Source organism: Balaenoptera physalus (genome assembly GCF_965194825.1).
Source record: "Balaenoptera physalus genome assembly, chromosome: 13".
In the NCBI taxonomy this organism is placed as follows: Eukaryota; Metazoa; Chordata; class Mammalia; order Artiodactyla; family Balaenopteridae; genus Balaenoptera; species Balaenoptera physalus.
The window spans coordinates 13,828,879-13,846,537 of NC_138892.1; the positions used below are offsets into that span (position 1 = coordinate 13,828,879).

Here is a 17,659-nt window from a genome sequence, read left to right on the forward strand (position 1 = left end):
ACTTAAAAAAAATTTTTTTTGGCCACTTGGTGTGGCTTGTGGGATCTTAGTTAACCCTGACCGGGGATTGAATCCAAGCCCCAGCAGTGAAAGCACAGAGTCCTAGGACCAGCAGGGAATTCCCAGGAAGCTGTTCTTTCAACAATACTTTTAAATTGGGGGCTTATATTTTTAGGATAAATAACAAAACAAAACCTTGTTGTGATTCTTAGCTGAGCTCATTTGCAAGGGAAACGCAGTTTCAAAAAGTAAGACCTGCGCTTTTTAACCAGCTCCCTTCTCCCCTTTAAAGGGGTCAGTTTATTACACACGTTTGGGAGACTTGGTAATTCTAATTGTCTGACCTTCCGTTTCTCAAATTCCTCTCTAGGTAGTGAGGCTCAGGCCTTCCCACACAGACGCTCACCTTCCCTTCCAATTCTCCGCCTGCTCATTCGAGAGCCGGAGGTGACTTCACCTGCTTACGTTGCGCAGGGACCCCCTGGGGGCTCCTGGACTGTTGGAGGCTTTGAGCAGTTTGCTTGTTGAGCTGGACATAAGCCATGTGGTGCGTCTCGTGTGCGGAACTCCTTTTCTGGCCCCAGGGGGCTGGTAACTATGCTTCTGGAAACCTGGTACACGGAAGGCATCTGGAACGTTAGACTCTCCATATGGGAGCCTGTCAGGGAATGTCATCACAAGTCGGCCGAGTGGCCTCTGTGGCATCTTAATTGAATGTAAAAAAAAAAAAAAAAGCTACTTATAAAGTAGAAGGGGACAATTTGGAAGGCTAGTACCCAATCTTTGCAAGCAGAAGCCTAAAAAGTACATTCACGTGTATAGTAAATCTTTCCCTCTTCCTTCCATCCTTCTGCTTCGGTGTTTACTGCCCACAAAATGGTATGTATTTTTGTGGGCATAAGTGAGGGACAGGGAGGTACCTGCTTCCAATACCTGTGTCCTAAGAGGGAACAAAAACATTCCTATGAAAATCGTTTCAGAATTGGAAAGCAAGATCTTGCCGAAGGTTCAGATGAAAACATCTTAGGCTGTGATGTCTGGAAGGTTAGGTAAAACTTTGGCGGAGGAAGGAAAACATCAATTGTGTGAGGGCAGCCTGCTGCACTGAAGTGACCGGAATATGGCTGGTAGGTCTGGGACGGTGAGCCAGGCCACAAGGAAGAGGCAGGAGTGTGACCGTCGGGTCCTGGGTGGCGGGGACTCGGCATGACTCTTGCAGTGAAGATGAGTGAGTCTGGATCTTAGCTCCATCCCATGCAGCTGGGTGACCCTGGGCAAGTGTGTAGTATATTTCTCAGTCGAGCCTCAGTTTCCTTATCTGAAAGCTGGCATAATAACAGCTATCTCACAGGACGGTGACAGGGCTCAGATGAGGAAGTACATCAAAGTTCACTCTTCTTTTTTGGCCACACTGTGTGGCATGCAGAGTCTTAGTTCCCCAACCAGGGATCGAACCTGTGGCCCCTGCATTGGAAGCACGGAGTCTTAACCACTGGACCGCCAGGGAAGTCCCTAAATTCACTCTGATACCTGTGTGCTGTGTAGAAGCTGAGATTTTGATCAAGACTATTATTCTTCCATCCAATCTGACTTAGACCCAAAGGTTCTGAAATATATGGCAGTTGTGCAAGATCCAAAAGGCTGTGAGATTATACCTTTTGCTTCAGCTTACACCTTGTTTTCTTGGCCATCCAGAAATGCTTTCACGTTAGCGTGGGTGGGCACAATTTGGAGTGCTTGGTTAACCCAGCAATTAATAAAAGTGGAGAGATGACAATCGGTGTTACCAAGCTGCAGTCGAAAGCGATGCATTTGGCCTCTCTCCATGCAAACAGATTGGTGGAGAAGCCGCCCGTGGGGAGGAACATGGGAATGCAGGAAAGGGAAGCTGGTTGGTAAAAGGGACTCAGAACAAAAACCAGGGTGTCAAGATGGGTTGGTTGATTATTTCATTCAATCAACAGATATTTATTGAGTAATTCCTGTGTACCTGATACTGTGCCAGGAACTGAAACTGTACGTATGGACAAGGCCTGGCTTCTCCTCTGAAGACGCTCAGGCTGTCATGGAGGTAGCAGACATGTAAGCAGTGAATTCTAACACTGTGAAAAGTACGGGATACCCCGTGACCAAAGGACGGAGTGATTAGTTTTACGAAAGAGGGAGAGAACAGTTTAGACTTTACGGAAAAGGTGGTCTGAGCCAGACCTCGCTGGGGGAAGAGGGGATTCTAGCACAGGAGACCACAGGAGCAAAGGCTGGGAAGTGTGAAATGAAGGGAGGATTCGTAGTTGTTAACAGGAACTGGGATTGAATTCCAGTTCTGCCACTTCTTAGCTGGCCGACTGGGCAAATCATGGAGCCTTCCTGGGAGTGTGTTTGCTCATCTGTAAAATGGGCATAAAGAATCCAGGTCTCATGGGGTATGGAGAGGATTCACTCTTAGTTCATGTGAGGCACACCTGGCCCAAGGTGACCCCTCCTGTAACAATTAGAGCTCTGAAGTATCCCGGGTTCCTTGAGCGTATCCTGTGTAAGAAAGAGCTGAGACTGGAGATGACATTTAGGGCCGGGTATCAAAGGCATGGGACTATCATAACATCCTGATCTTACCTCTGCAAACGCTCACCGGCACCCTGGTTAAGCCATGTCCCCCCCTCAAGGTACCAAACAATCTTACGTTTAAAACACAGCCACCCACTGGTGGCAAGTAACTGAATGTTAGTTGCTTATTCTTTTCTGGGGTGACGGCATGGAGAGACCACGATCTCAGGGAGCAGATTTGGAGATGGGGGTGAATTCGTATCCAGCCTTGGAAAGAGCTCAGCTCAGCATTGAGCTAGACCCGGAGTCGAATTCTCGCCCCACAGTTTGTCAGCCTCTGCAGGTCACTTCATCACTCCCAGGTTTAGCTTCTACATCAATGGAATTTAGTCTAAAAGGTATTTACATATCAAGAGGAAACACTTATTTTAAGAACTGGGATGAAAATTCCTTTGAAAGAGGGAACTGCCTTTGTGTAGGAAGATACCTTGATAAGCTAGAGCAGAGCTGCCCAACAGAAATATACTATAGGCCACACATGGAATTTAAAAATTCCCAGTAGCCACGTGAAAAAAAAAAGGTAAAAAGGAATAGGCGAAGTTAATTTTAATAATAATAGGTCAGTATAACCAAAATATATTAAAAAATCCTTGAGATATTTTAATTCTTTATTTCATGCTAAGTCTTTGAAAGCTGGTATATATTTTATATTTATAGCACAATTCAAGGGTTCGGTAGCCACATGTGGTTATGGCTACTGTATTGGACAGTGGACATGTTGGGAGGAGCCAAAGCCACAGATGAAGTGGCTTTACAGGGAAAGTGAGTTTTCTTCCTCCCTTCTCTCCCTCCCTCACCTTCCCTCCCTCTCTCCATCTGTCTCTCTTTTAGTCTCTCTCTTCCTTATTTGGTTCCCCTTCCTGAGAGGGCTGAGAAGGTAAATGACCAGTGGAGACCACTGTGGATGCTCTGGGTTAGTGGGTTTTCATGGAAAAGGAAGACAGAGATAAATTTCATGGACGGATGTAGGGAAAGGCACAACTCACTGGGAATTCTCAGAAATCACAAAAGCAGTAGCAGCCAGACTGCATTGAGTGCTTACTATATGCCAAGCACTATTCTAAGCATGTTACTGACTCGTCTTGTATAACTCTCACAGAACCCTAAGGGGTAGTCATTACTCCCATTTTCAAAATGGGAAAACCGAGGCCCAGAGAGGTTAAGGAACTCGACGTGGACACAGTGCTCTGTCTTCAGAGCCCTGCTGTGCTGGATGCCTCAGAAAATCTTGGAGGGAATAGAAGTCTTAAAAAGGTTCTTGGCTTCTATGTGGCATGGACTGGGGGTGGTTTACACCAGAGGGCTGGGGGGTGGGGGAGCCCCAGGGGTCACCTGGAGGAGCCTGAAGATAAGCCTCTTGAAAGGAGGAGCGTTCTTAGTTTCCTCCTCCTCTAGGTCCGTGCCTGGTCCACAGTAGCTGCTCGGTGAGCATGTGTGGAAGTCAGTGAGGATGGGCTGGCATCACTGGATAGGATGGTCTCTGAGTCCACTGGGCGGCCTGCAGGTGCAACTGTGCCATTATGGGATGGCTTTGTGAATAAGCCCTGGGGGGGAAGGGGCCCATGTGGCGAGATAAGCAGCTTGTTCAGATCCAGAGTTCTCGCTTTGAGCTGAGGACAAAGGCCGATTTATACGTCCCGTGCCAAAGCTTTTTTTGTTTTTTTAGTAGATTAAAAGAATTGAATTATAGTAAATATATTCTACAAGCAACGAAGTACAGAAAGCATGTCGTGTACTGCAGGTACGCAGGGGAGTCCACTTGTATAACCAGCTCCCAGATCAAGAAATAGGACCTTACCAGTACCCCAGAGTCCCCCTTGGCCCTCCCAGAGGTGCTTGCTATCCTGGCTTCCGACTCCATGGACTACCTTTGCATGCCCACGCTTTCTAGTGAAATCTAAGGATTGGAATGGTAGGGGATCTAGTTTGTTACAGCCCTGCATCCCTCATGCTCTCCAGGGTTGGAGTTCTACCCTGGTTCTTGCGTCCATTGCACAGATGAGAAACTGAGGCCGAGAGGCTCTGCAGCTTGCCCAGGTCTCATGGCTTGAGAATAGATCGCTGATTCAGGCTCAGAGCTGTGGTGCTCCAAAGCCCATGTTCTTGACCATCCCCCGTGTTTTCTTCCATGACATTTTGTCTACGATCCCAAGGTTGGGATGTTCAGGTTGAGATTGCCTGACGGCGCAGTTTCCGGGAGTGGCTGCCGGGATGCTGCACTGGGTTTATCCTGAAGGCACGCTCCCGGGCCCAGGGGGACTGAAGGCCACACCTCACCTGCCAGAATGACTTGGCTAGTGGAGCCCGTCCCCGGGTGGGGCGGCAGGAGGCGTCAGCATGTGGGGCAGGGGGGGTTCCTCGTGGCCCCCGGGCTTCCCATCTCCGCTCGCTGCTGACAAACGCGCTCAGGCTCTGGCGAGAGAAGCTTTCAATTAACCAGAGTCCAGCAACTCCCTCCCGCTGCAGTGGAAGTGCTCTGTGCTGCCAGATTCAAGCTGAAGGCGCCGGTCAGCTCTGGGGGCGAGGCTGGGGCCGCTGCCTGGGGCACCTTGGATTTCAGCACCGGTCAACGCTGGCTCGGGATGGAGGCGGAGTGGCAGGCAGGGGAGGGCAGCCTCTGTCCAGCCTGCAGGCCCCTGGAAGTGGTCGGAGGTGGGCATATGTACGTCAGGCTGGGGAGCTTTTGTCTCTGTGTGTCGTGGCCTTCTGCCCCCTCCACTCCCCAGTCAGGAGAGACAGGTGATGGCTGTCATTCTGCAGTTGGCCGCAGCCGCCGAGAGATTTGCCAACAATTCTGGAATGGAGACACCCCCCCAGCCTCTTCGGCCCAGAGAATGCAGCTTGACCCATCGGGCCGCACACAGGCAAGCAGTTCCCTGAGCCTGGCTTTCTCTCCAATGGGATGCGAGTGGAGAGCAGGCAGAAACATAAGCGATTACACTAGGCTCTGCGCCCCTGGGACGGAAATTTAATTCGAAAAGGCAATATAAAATCACCCCTCTGGAGGCAATCGTGTTTATCAAAATAAAGCCAATATTATTATGATAATGCTAGCGAGTGAGTTGTTGAACCGTTTACTCTTTGCTGGCCATTGGGCCTAACAGCAGCAATTGAATGGTGTAGCTCTGAAGCCAGACTGTCTAGGGGTGACGTCTGCATCCTCTGCTCAGCTGTGTGACCTCGGGCAAGTTACTCGACTTCTCCATCTGTGAAATAGGATCACAACAGTCCCTAGTGAGAGTTGTTGTGTTAATGAATTAATCCACATTAGGCACTTAGATTACTGTCTGACATGTTGAAGTTCACATAGTGATGGTGAAGATGTGTCTAGGGTCAGTTACAGGTATTCTAGGTGGTTTAGTATTCTGAGTTAACAGACAAGGAAACTGAGGCACAGACAGGGTCGGTTCCTGGCCCAGGGTTTCACAGCCAGTAAGTGGCAGAGGTGGAATTTGAACCCAGAGCTACCTGATGGCATGCTTTCCAGAGAATGGTGGGCAGAGCCATTATTGGCTTCCTCAGGATTTATTGCCTGAGGATTAAATTTATTTCAGAACAACCCTCCTCTCCCAAATAGTTCCAGTAAAAACAGGACAAATTCTAATTATTTTATGACCCATTAAAATAATAAACATAACTAATGGCCGGTGAGTGCATTGCCCCATTCCAGCTGCTACATCTCCACTGCCCTATTGTTTGGGTCATGTCCTCTGTGAAAAAGTTTTGAGGTCAGATCAAATTAGAGGCGCTTCTTTTCTCACCACGGCTGTCGGCTGTGCTCCTGAAAGAGGAGATACCTTGAGTGTGAGGACCTTCATGGTGGCATCTTAGGAGCAGGGAAGACCCGCTTTTTCATCTGTGTCTGTGCTCGGTGTCCTTAATGGGAAGTACGCCCGTCACCCCAGCTGGCTGGGCCCTTCTGACTCTCCGTGCCTCTTGTGGCCCATCCTTGGTGTCCACGTCGACTCTCACAAAGGACCAAATCAGCGAGGAAAGATGAGGTTTCGGGTTTGACAAAGGTAGGACGGCACAGTGCAGTCTGCGGAAATAATATACCATTTTCTCCTTTAAGTTCCCTGAGCAGAGGCAGGAACACAGAGGACCAGAGGAGCGGCATAAAGGGGGAGGAAGAGAGATAAAAAAATACACAGTGGGGTAGGGATGGGGGAAGAAATGTCAGGGTGGGAGGGTGAGAGGGGAGGGCATGGGGCAGGAGTGGAGGTGGAGGAGGAGGGAGGTGCAGTGGGTGACTTGAACTTGGATTTTTGTGACATGAGAAGGGTGGGGCGAGACCTCACAGGAAGCAGATCCTAGGCCTGGTGGGAGGGGGAGGAGGAGGAATGTGAGATGCAGCCTTGGGAGGGTGAAGGGTGTGTGTGAATAGAAGAAGGGGCTCTATAAGTTTTTTTGTTTTTTTTTTTTTAATTGAAGTATAGTTGATTTACAATGTTGTATTAATTTCTGCTCTATAGCAAAGTGATTCAGTTATACATGTATATACATTCTTTTTTTAAATACTCTTTTCCATTATGGTTTATCATAGGACATTGAATATAGTTCTCCGTGCTATACAGTAGGACCTTGTTGTTTATCCATCCTGCGTATAACAGCTCACATCTGCTCACCCCAGCCTCCCACTGCATCCATCCCTCCCCCAGCCCCCTCCCCCTTGGCAGCCACCGGTCTGTTCTCTATGTGGTGATTCTGTTTCTGTTTCATAGATAGGTTCATTTGTGACAGGCAGGTGGAGGCCCATTGTCGGCCGTGTAGCTGATCGGTGGCAGAGTTTCCTGTTCCTGATCCAGTGCTCCTTGGCCATGCCTTGTCACCTCTCAGGCCAGAGGGAGACGAGCTTGCTGAGCCGGGTTTGCTGGATGGTTCAGTCGGGACATCTGCAGAGTTGCCCTTCTGCATCAGAGCTTTGCAGGGATGCCCGGCCCCGGGGCCGGAGCCGGGCACCATTTGACCCCATTCAGAAGAGACCAGACCAGTGAACCTCACGGTGCTTCGTTAGTCTGGGACAGCTCAAGCTGTTGGAGGCGTGCCTCTGTTGTGCACTGCTTATGCCAGGGGTTAAAAAAAGAAACACTCACGCCGATCCAAGGGCTTTTTGTGGGCAGTGCTGAAATAATAAACCCAAACCCAGAGTCCGGCCGCTTCAGACGTGAGGTTGCGTGTCCTACGGGGCCAGATTCTGGCAGCTCCAGGAGGTAATCAAGGCTGCCAGAGGCGGTCAACTCCGCGCCCTCCTGGGGGGCGGCCTCCCCATTGCAGGACAGAGGTGAGTGGGCATGTTTTCTGTTCAAAGGATCCGATTTTTAGTGGAAGAGGCTTGTTTGTTTACTCAGTGAGGCCAGTGCCATGACTCTTTACCAAGGCCAGCTCCTGGTGTGAGCGGGGCCCGGCCTCACCGTCCCTGCATTTCACATCTGGCCCTCATGTCCAGGAGAACTTGCTTCACAGATGTGGAAACTCAGGTCCAGGGATATAATGACTTGCCAGCTCCTGGTGTGAGCGGGGCCCGGCCTCACTGTCCCTGCGTTTCACATCTGGCCCTCATCGTCCAGGAGAACTTACTTCACAGATGTGGAAACTCAGGCCCAGGGATGTAATGACTCGCCCAAAGCTTGCAGGCGGCTTTGGTGGCGGTGGTGGTGATGACAATGGTGAGGATGGGGAGGATGGAGGAATAGGATGATTGCTGCTGTGTGTTTGCCTAGCGAGCCTGTGAAGTTCTGTGATAGCGAAGGCTGTGTTCATTAATAACAGGCGTGGCTAACGTGGGCTGTGTGTCTGCTCGGTGCTCTGCAAGGTCCCACTGGTTCAGGGAGTGACCGTAAGGCAGACGCTCTGTGTTCCGTTTACAGTGGAAGCGACAGAGGTCTGGGTCAAGTCAGAGTCTGCAGTCTTTCTGCTAAGCCGCCCGCCGCGTGATGACCGTGCCAGCTTGCGGTGTGTGGTGTGATCCTGTGGGTGGGAGAGTGGCCAGCTGAAAATTGGTGACAGCACACATCTTTATTCTAGCTCCTTCTTCTTTGGCTCCCAGGAACCCAGGTCCCCACCTCCCTGACATACCTCCCACTACCCCTGTCCCCATCCCTTTTCCCAGGGCTGTGTTCTCCTCTTTGTTGATAGAAATAGACTGTATCTATCAATAGAGAGATAGTTTAGCTGAATTAACATTCACCATCACTAGTTATCTATTGACTTTAGTTATCCAAGGCTATGACCCCAAAAGCATTTTTTCTGAAGATGACCAATTACCTCCGGTCCCTTCATTATGGATGAGTAATCAAGAACATTGAATGTTGCCAAATATCTTGTTGGTCAACTGCATGGTTCATGCAGTGAAAAAAAATCTAGTATTTCAGGGAAAAGTTGCAGAGAGAAAGAAACAAAGGAGGAAGGAGGGAGGAAAGAAAGATGTGTGTGTTTGTGTGTGTTTGCGGCGGGGGGCGGGGCAGGGTAGGGTTGGATTAGCCTTAAAATAAGAAATAAGCTTGAAATTGAAGATGCAGCTCAAATGTCACCTGCTCTGAAACCGTGTGCTGTTTACGTGGGCAGATTTAGGTGCCTGTCCTCAGTCCTCCAACAGCACCTCTGTTCTGACTTCAGAGGTAAGACTCATCAGGCTGTATGGCAATTTGATCATTTCCATGTCCATCCTGGGCTGGTGCTGTGTGTTTTATACTGCCATTACCTGACACAGTGCTGGCACATAGTAGGTGCTCATTAAATGTTTACTGAAATGACTTAGTACCTCAGAGCTTCGTAAGAGAGGAGCTTTATGTCACTCTGCCTGCTTAGGACTCCAGATAACCTAGTTACTCCTTTCCTGATTTCTGTTGTCCATATGGGCCTGGGTCACTCTTAATGGCTAAAATGAACTAATTTAAATTTAATTTGAACTAACGGGATGTATGCAAGCCACTGCTCATTTGATTAATTTGTTTGTATCATTGGATAAGCATTTTAAGGGGCAGCTAAGTACAGAACATTCCATTTGGCAGACGGACTACAAAGTTGAGAGAGAAGGATGCGGGCTTTGAAACTAGGTTCAGGTCCAGATTTGATACTCTTCTGGCTTTAGGTGGTTCTGGTGGGTAAGAGCACAGATTCTGGGTCTGGGTTTGAATCCTGATTCTACCACTCACAAGCTGTGTGACCTCAGGCAAATTACCTAACCTTTCTCTGCCTTACTTTCCTCTTCCTTAAAGTGGGATAGCTTCATGGGGTTGTTGTAGGCTTAGGGTTTTTGTGGGGATTAAACGAGTTACTCTGTGTAAAGCACTTAGAACCACGTTGGTATCTGTTATTGGTAGTATTTACTTTTAATTAAGCTTCAGTGTCCTCATGTGTAAAACCTGACTTTTTGGTACCTAAGTCTTCATAGAATTGTGATGAGGATTGTATGAGTTTCCTGTGGCTGCTGTAACAAAATACCACAAACTGGGTGGCCCCAAACAAGAGAAATTTATTGTCTCACATTTCGGGGGGCTAGAAATCGGAAATCAAGGTGTATCAGCGGAGCCCTACTCCCTCTGAAACCTGTAGGGTAATCCTTCTCGCCTCTTGCTAGCATCTAGCCATTTGCCGGCAATCTTTGGCGTTTCTTGGCTTGTAGACCCGTCACTCCAGTCTTCTGTCATCACATGGCGTCCTGTCTGTGTCTGTCTTCCCATGGGTATCTTTTTATAAGGACATCAGTCATATTGGATGAAGAGCCCATTCTCTTTCAGCGTGATCTCATCTTCATTACATCTGCAATGTCACTGTTTTGACATTAACTTGATCCCACTGGGAGTTAGGACTTCAGCATGCCTTTGAGCGGACACAGTTCGGCCCATAGCAAGGATGAAATGGGAGAACCCATGTGGAGCACAGAACCTAGAAAGAAACAGTGCCAGTAAACGTTAACTGTGCCTGTTCTTATTGTTACCCTGTCCTCACTGTCATGATGACTGCCCTTGGCTGGGTGACCTTGGGCGGTTCTCAGGGCATCTTTGAACCTCAGTCTCCCATGTACTAACTGTGAATGGTGTGGTCCGTGGCAGGAGAGCGAGGTACTCAACCTCCCTGATGTGCATTGTCTCATCTCTGAAAGGGGGAGGAGGTAGACCCACCTCCCGGGAGGGACCTGCTAGGCAGCATGGGGTGAGGGCAAGTGTGTGCTTGTGGCCCAGACACGCGGGGCTTCCTGTGCTTGCCATTCCTTGTGGGCCCCTGTGGGTGCCACTGTGCAGTCCAGAGACTGCATGGGGTCAGGAAGGCTCAGAGGTGTGTCTAGACGTGCACAGGCTTGGATTGTCCAGACCCCCAGTTGCTTTGCAGTCAAAATGGGAAAAAAATATTTTTCTCCACTTGGGAGCTGAGCAGATTTGCTACAGAGAAGTCTAGATATCTACGGAAACAGTCCTAATTTTAGCCTTGCTACACTTAATGCCAACTCGGAGAGTGCAGTGTTGGGTCAGGGCCCAGGGACTGGGGAAAGGGTCAGAACAAGCGCAGAGTAGCCAGCTGACAGGCGAGGAGTGGGAGGATGCTGAGGAAATCTAAGTGGTCATCAAGGGGCTGGGATTTTCTTCAAGGAGAGAATGGGTCTAAAGGGAAGGGCCTGGAGGGGTGAGCGTGTATCAAAAATTAGTACTTTAAACTGAGGGATCTCCCTCCCCTCTCCCTGTCTAAATTCTGCTCGTCTTCAGCTTAGTTCGAGACCACTATTTCCACTTCCTACCTTGGGAATCAGCCACTTCTGCTCTGAATTCGCATCATCTTTTATAATTCTGTTGAAGCATTTATGGCAGCCTATTTAGTTTTGAGGTGAATTCATGTCCTTGCTGTCCCCCACTTGTTTTTGAGGCCCTCAAGGTCAGCCATGGCCATTGTCCTGTCTGTATGCCGAGCCTGCCATGGAGGAGACATGCAGAAAATACATAACAAATGGAAGTAGACATGTCTGGTGATTTCTGGTTGACCAACCAGGGGTAGGCAGTTAACTAGAAAGGGGCATGAGACGTGTGAGTGTTATAAAGTGTACAGAAGCGCTTCCGGTGGGGAGAATCCACTTGGATGGGAATGGAAGTTGCCTGTAATTCTGCTGAGGACATGTTGGGGAGGGCCACAGCAAGAGGAAGCCGTGGTGTGGTGGGAGTTGAATGCTCTGGGTGAGGGAAGACATAGACGGAGATCCTTTCAGGCCACGCAGGGAGCATCACTTCCCGCGGGTCAGCCCTGTCCTCCTGGCCAGGTCAGTTCTTAGCGGAAATCACTGTAGAACATCAAGCATAGGAAGAACCTTAGATCTCACCCACGTCTGTGTGTTTTGAAGTGTGATATTCAAGACAAGCATTTTTACGTTAATCCTTCGTGATTTATTTTCACGTGTGAGACCTATCATCAGCACACGTTCTGATGTGACCATTTGGAAGTAAGTGTTATGCAGATGGAAGAGGTTGCTGGGATGAATTTTGGTACTGAATTTCCATATGCCCTGTATTCTTTTCAGCAGGATGTAAAGCAACGTGGTTGTAAACTTGGGAAATTCGTGTGCAAGAGATTGCAGGGTGGGCAGCATGGACCCAGTCAGGCCCCCTCCTTTGAGTGATAAGGAGGTAGAGGAGGCCCAGGTAGACCAGATGGCCCTGATAGATAGAGACAGGACTGGGGCCTCGAACCACATCTCCTCTTGTCTGCCCATCTTGACATACTAGATAGAATTTAAACCAGTTCCTACCGAATACAAGTTAACTCATTTAATCCCACAAACAGCGTTGTGAAGCAAACATTATTTCTCCGTGCTACACGAGGCTGAGGCTGAAGGACTTGAAATGACTTGCTGGGGCCTGCCCTGCTGGTAAGATGAAGACCCAGTGATTCCACACAGCCCCTCCCACGACGTTTAGCTGTGTCAGGGCGCTGCAAACCTACCAAAATGAGCTTTAGAGTTTGGAAATAGAAACACATGCAGAGGTGTGGTGCCATCTGCCTCTTTGTGGGAGAGCTCTGCCTCCTGAGTCCTAGAACCCAGGTCAGCATGCAGGCTAAGCTGCTCAGGCCAGCAGGCCAGTCTGGGGCTGGGTAGGAGGAGTTTTCTGGGCAGCGGGATGCCTCCCTCTTGGCTGGCTCTGTGTATCCAGAGCCAGTGAAAGGCTGTTTGCCCAGTGGGAGAGGTGGGTGCCAGCTTCCCCGTTGGTTCTGTTCCCCCCTGGGTAGTACAGAGGGGAGGGAGCTGGCCCTGCTGACAGGGTGAGTCAGAACACATCCCAGAATAGAAGCCGGAGGGCATGCATGTGAAGGCCTTCTCTATCCCAGTCGTTTGGGTTTTAAGATTCGTGCTAAAGATGATTAAGCATTCATACGTAACTCTGCTTGTGGACTGCTTTGGGATCGTTTATATTAGGGTCGCTTGGCAGCAGATTTCTGAGCTAGCCACACCCATCATGGGGTTAGTTAACTGAATCACCCAGGGCCCAGCTCCCTGCTTACGCATCTGTTGAGCCTCCTCCCAGCTCCCTCCATTCATTCGTCATTCATTCACTCATTCATTCATTCATTCACTTTTATTAGGCACCCCCTTTGTAGCTGGCTTTCTATTTGACAGCATTCCCTTTTTATTGTTGGGGGTATTTAATATGTGGTAAAAATGGAAATGTTGGTGTTTCTGTTGCGTCAACATCATCACCCCGTTTATCGAGACTGTAAGCTTCATGAGGGCAGGGGCTTTGTTCATGTCTCTGTCTCCAGCGCCTAGAAGAATGCCTGACACATAGCAGGTGCTTTGTGAACATCTGTTGAAAAAAACGAGTGAGTGAACTGAGCGTCTGCTGGGTGTTTGGCCTCATGGCAGGTACTTTACATAAAAATCTTTCTAATTCTCCCAACAACCCATTCTTCACTGTGCCTATGTCTGTCTCTCACTGTAGGGTATCAGCTGGTGAGTGTTTACTTCTGTCGTAAGCATTATTGTAAGCACTTGCCCAGCAGCTGTTCCTCATCATGACTGAATAATGTAGCTACTCTTATCCCCATTTTACAGATGAGGGAATGAGGCACAGAGAGGTTACATAACTTGCCTAAGGTCACACAGATCCTCTAGCATCAAGCCATTTTTCTTTATTTCTGTGCCATCGCCATCCAACAGAACTTTGTGCAAGATGGAACTCCCCTGTATCTGCTCTGTCCACTACCCACAGGTGGTTACCGAGCACCTGAAGTGTGTTAGTGTGACTCAGGAGCTGGTTTTTTAATTTAATTTTAATTAATTTAAAGTTAAATAACCACATACTGCTAGTGAATAGTATATTGGACAGACAGCTCCCTATGACACTATCTCTAGATAATAGTAACAGCTCACATTTATTGAGTACTTTCTATATGCTGAAATTTTAAAAACCGCTTTACATATAGGAAGTGATTTAAATCAATCCTCACAACTGCAGAGGACTTAACAATGGTTAGAGATTAAGTACCTCTTCCCACCTCCAAGATTTTACAGAAAGAAAGTGGTGTAGCTGTATTCTACCCCAGGGAGAACTCTGTCCGACCCCAGAGTTTTAAACGATCTCCCTGCTTTTCTCCCTATTTTCCATGTGTATTGCCATGAAAAATGGGATCTCATTCTTCTAAGTGTTTTTCAACCCCAAACACAATCCACTGCACTTCTTGATAAAGGAGTCAACCCATATGCAGGCTTGCGAACTCACTGTTCCCACCAAATGACTCATTTCGGTTGAAAACATAAAGTTGAAGTGGAGTTGTGTCAATGTCACTCTGAAAAAAAAAAAAAACAACAAGGCGCCAGTATTCCTTACCAGAATGTTCACTAATGAAAACAAACCAACCAAACGAAACCTACTTCTTGATGTAGTGCTGATAATATTTTAAGGTCAGGCTGGGAAGGAGAGAAAGTGGAGCTGAAATTTTCTGCGTCTTGCTGGGTGGTACAGGTGGCTGCAGCCTGTGGGCATGGTGATCAGATTTGACTGCTCCCAGCTGCACCTTCCCTTCTCGAGGATGGGTGAGTGAGAGTGGGCTCTGTGTCAGGGCTGGGGTGACAGAGGAGAAAGCAGAGGTCCCTGAATTTTGTTCCACCGTAGAGGTCAGCCATACTTGGCGATAAAAATTCATCTGAATGTGTTCTGCATGCTGCCCTGGGCCTGTCATGCGTGCCGGTGGTTTATCTAGAAACTGAACTGATCTTGAGGCAGGGCCAGGAATTCAGGTTAGGGGCAGAACTGGGGTAAAGGTGATTGGTAAAGGCACATGGAAAGAGAGTGAGAGAGAGAGGCTGGAGGGTTGAGACCACATCAGGAGCACAGTCCAAATACAGGTGACCACAGGTCATGAGTGCTTTGGGTTTTGATAAAAAGGAAAAGGAGAGATGTGACCACAGGGCTCTGGGGAAAGCCTTCTTTTGAGGGCTTTGATTGACCAGTTAAATCCAAATTGTTCTTCCTGTTGCTGTCTCTAGGCAGTCATGCAGCTTCCCAAACCATCCCCATCTTTTTCATCGCCTTGTCTGTTTGTCCGTCCATCCATCCATCCATCCATCCACCCACCCATCCATCCATCCATCCATCCACCCACGCACCCACCCACCCACCCATCCATCCATCCATCCATCCATCCATCCATCCATCCATCCATCCATCCATCCAGCATTTGAGTCTCATCTCACTTTCCACAGTGCTGGGGATAGTGTGGTGAACAAGGCACCATTCCTACCCTCAAGGAGCTCTCAGTCTTGTCTAGAAACATGTATGTGGACATGTGTTTCTGAAGCAAGTAAAGGAAGGCTTTGATGCTCTGTATCCCAATGCACTTTGCTGGTGTAGCTTTCCCTAGTAACATGATGCCAGCATTGGTTTCTCTACTTACCCTCTTATCTTTATCATACATGTACTTGTTATGTGTATTGTGCTTTGGGATATTTAATGTGTACTCAGTGTAGCACTTTATTGCATCTTCATGGTAACCCTCCTGAAAATATGGGCCTCCCTGAGACCTAGTTCAATTGTAGGCACAGGTAGGGATTATTGAGGTAAATCAGAGCCCTTAAACCTGGAAGGGACCTTAATAGTCATCAGTGGTCTGCAGGGTCGCTCCCAGCCTTCTCCTCTTTGCCCGTTTTAGATAAGGTCCATCTGGGCAGATTCTGTCATGAGCCATTGTCGGTCAGTGGAAGAAGAAAGGGAAGCCCAGCCTTCCCTGAAGACGTAATTGGAGCCAATCACACCTCTCTATGCTTCACGGTCACCAGGAAACACGGGAGGGATTTGTTTTGCCAGATTAACAAATGTGGGATTTCGCATATTTACTTTTCATTCAGGTAAAACTGAAATCTGATGTGAACATGCCAGTTTGTTTGGCTACAAAAAAATTCCAGGTTGCTCTTGGTGTCTTCAAGGTAGGGAACCACAATTTACAATCTTTTGAAAATAAAGGCACTCCTCCTCCCCTTTTAGTCCTAATAAAGTTAACCTGAGCCGAGAACGAGTCCAAGGCCCGGCCCAGGCGCCTGCGCGTCAGGATGGCATTGTCCAGGCGGGATGGCATTGTCCAGGCGTCGTGAGGTGTGCAGCAAGCCCAGAGGGCAGAGATGCCCAAACTGCTGAAAGGAAGGACAGCGACATTATGGGAGTTTACTTTGCATCAAGGACTTGATTCATGTTGCTTTATGTTAATTGTCTCAGTTACCCAGGGTGGCTATATTATTCTTCACTTTAGAAATGAGGAAGCTCTATAAGCCCAGTGAAACCCATTTGGGACTTAAAACCTTCAGAACTCTAAGATAATACATTTGTCTTAAGCCAAAACAAAAACAAACCAACAAACAAAAAACCAGGAAAACAAACGACTTGAATGGATGACATGCCCAAGGTCAAACAGCTGTTGAGTGGCAGACCTGAGGCATGAACCCTAATCTGTCGGCTGCTGTGTTTCCATCTGCCACCCTGCAGAGGCCCAGTGTGGAGGGAATCTTTCTTTTTTTTTCTTTTTTTTTTTTGTAAGGGAATCTTCTTTCCGTACTCACATTCACACGATCTCGGGTAACTCAGTTGACGTCTGTGCCTGTTTTCTCATCTATAAGATAGGGTAATAATAATAGTAATATCTTGTAGGATTAGTAAGGATTAAGTGAGATTCTTCAGGTAAAACCTGCACATCATAAGCACTCAGTACGTCTTAGCTCTCTAATAGATAAAAAGCTCTAATAGTAACATCAATGATTATAGTTTTGACAGTTTTTACTCCTCATAGCAATTTTGACCATTGTGTTGCTGGACTGCCCCTTCTTGGTCAATAGAGTTGTTGTATTGATGAAGACACAGCTCTTCCAACAAGAGTTTGTATTTTGCGATATCAAGCCCACGTGCAGCATCATGGCAGACCCCGAGACATGTAGCAGAGCTGGGATTTGAACCTAGACCTGTCTTGCCTGCACGTCCACGTGCTGCCTCTCCTGGGACCCCGGTGTCCTGACTGGCACTCAGTTCCATCTCCGTGGTCCTGGTGACTCTGCTTCTGGCAGCTACGGTGTCAGGTAGGCCCACCCTGAGTGAGTAGATTATAATCTAGTTGTGGGGGAACCTGAAGCTCTTCTGGAGAATTGAAAAGGCAGGAGCTTGCAAGTGTCCCTCAAGGCCGGGCTGGAGTTACTGCTCAGTGACTACCCTCTGCCCCCTTCCCTGGGAAAGTCCGGTGTTGTTCCTGGCGGGGTTCAGCTGTCACCACCGCAGAGAAGCCCTCCCTGATAGCGGGACCCTCCACCGCGGGCTCCCAGGCGGAGTGAGCGGAGTCTTCTTTGCTCCCGTAGCAGTTTGTGTGAACTTCTGTTGTGGCCTTTTCCATTGTGTGTTCTTAGGGGTCTGTGTGTCTCATCTCTTCCGCTAGCCGTGAGCTCTAAAGGACGGGGGACTGTGTCTGAGTTAGAAACGTCTGCTTCTGGCCCAGACCTGATCCTCCTCTTCCGGGGCCACGGGAATGATTCCCTTCCCGGCTCTTCTCCATTAGTCAGGGCTGTGCGCCTACTTCTGGCCGCAGGGTGCCGAGTGGA

At 48.5% G+C, this 17,659-nt stretch overlaps 1 protein-coding gene across 4 annotated transcripts in view; it reads left to right on the forward strand.

Moving 5' to 3' along the window:
* Nucleotides 1-17,659, forward strand: part of LARGE1 (LARGE xylosyl- and glucuronyltransferase 1) — a 603,451-nt gene that overhangs the window by 37,764 nt on the left and 548,028 nt on the right. Inside the window, exon 1 of one of the 4 annotated variants that reach the window (XM_082420994.1) lies at nt 6,317-6,623. The exons of 2 other annotated variants lie outside the window; for them this stretch is intronic. The gene's annotated coding sequence lies outside the window, so the exon portion shown is untranslated. Of the gene's footprint in view, nt 1-6,316; nt 6,624-7,736; nt 7,886-17,659 lie in introns of those variants that run through there. One more of the 4 variants, XM_082420993.1, reaches the window with a different exon arrangement.